The 1,256-nt window shown below is 64.1% G+C and overlaps 1 protein-coding gene across 1 annotated transcript in view; it reads right to left on the reverse strand.

The window, feature by feature from the left end:
- Positions 1-1,256, reverse strand: part of IQCD (IQ motif containing D) — a 7,536-nt gene that overhangs the window by 2,883 nt on the left and 3,397 nt on the right. The gene's annotated exons all lie outside the window — the stretch shown is intronic.

The following is a 1,256-nucleotide window of genomic DNA, read 5'->3' on the forward strand; positions in this document are numbered from 1 at the left end:
GGAGGAGTCTGGTCCCACGGAGGCGCCCCCACGGCAGAGAGAGCACTGGGGTGGGGTGGGGTGCGCAGAGGGTACACTGCGGCCTGGGCTCACCCGTGAGGTCAGCCCGCCTGGCCCCTGGCCCTGGCTCTTCCCTAGGAATGGCGGGCGGGGCTGGGGCTGCTCTGTAACAAGCCTCAGAGATGCTTGTCAGAAAACGCTGGCCTCTCCCTCTACACCCAACTCCTGCTGGGGCTGGTTCCTGCCCTCGTGTGCCCCCCATCATGGCTTTACTGCCCCTGATCCTTCGGTCTAAGCTCTCTTCTCCTGTGACCCACCTGGGCTTCTCCAAACTGTGATGAAACCAGGCCCATCCCACGGACTTCCTGCCTGGCCTGTGGCGCCCATGAGGCTGGGACCATGGCGGGCGTGTGTAGGGTGGGGAGGTGTCTTTACCAGGCCCGGCATCTAGTGAGTACTCAACAGCAGTATTTGAGGGAAATGAACGAGGAGGAAGAAAAAGCCATGGGAATCCCTTGGAGCCCTGGCTCCTCCTGGAGGCACACGAGTTAAATGCTCATTTGGCTGGGGACCAGAAGGTGGCGGTGGGAGAAAGGCCGAGCAGAGGGCCTCAGTTGGGGAGGTTCAAAGCCGAGAATATCTTACGGGCCAGCGCTGAAGGAGTGGGATGAGCAGCCCACCCGGCGCGGCTCCTGCTCCCACGGCCTTGGGGGGCAGGGGAAGGGGGCTGCACCTCGGCATTCCTGTCGCTGATGCTTGCTGCCAGCTCCTTCTCCAGGGCTCCCACCACCTCCTGGTTCCTCTGGTTCCTCCGGCTGACATCCTGGATGTACTGGGCCCTGTCCTTGGCCTCCATCGGGCTGGTGAGCAGTTTCTCGAACAGGAAGGTGCGCAGCTCCGCCAGGCCGTCAATGAAGGTCTGCACCTCGGCGCTCCTGGCCAGCTCCTGCATGGGCAGGAGCTGAGCGGCCTGCGGGTTGCCCAGCAGGAGCCGCAGCGTGTTCCGAGTGGACCCTTTGATCTGCTGCATGAGCGACAGGAAGCTGGGTCTCTTCTGCAGGGCCAGGAGTAGCCCCCAGGACGCCTTCCCGTCCTCCTGGTCTCTCAGCTCCTCCAGCTGACTCTCTTCCGCACCCACATCGCCCAGCCTGTCCAGCAAGGTCTCACAGAGGGCCTGGTGCTCGCTCACGGCTCGCAGGGCATCTTCCCCGAGAAGGCCCTCCAGGGCCTCTCCGCTGGCCGCCATGGCCGGCAAC

Source organism: Echinops telfairi, unplaced genomic scaffold (assembly GCF_000313985.2).
Source record: "Echinops telfairi isolate 266 unplaced genomic scaffold, ASM31398v2 ScPeMD7_7412;HRSCAF=8450, whole genome shotgun sequence".
NCBI lineage: Eukaryota > Metazoa > Chordata > Mammalia > Afrosoricida > Tenrecidae > Echinops > Echinops telfairi.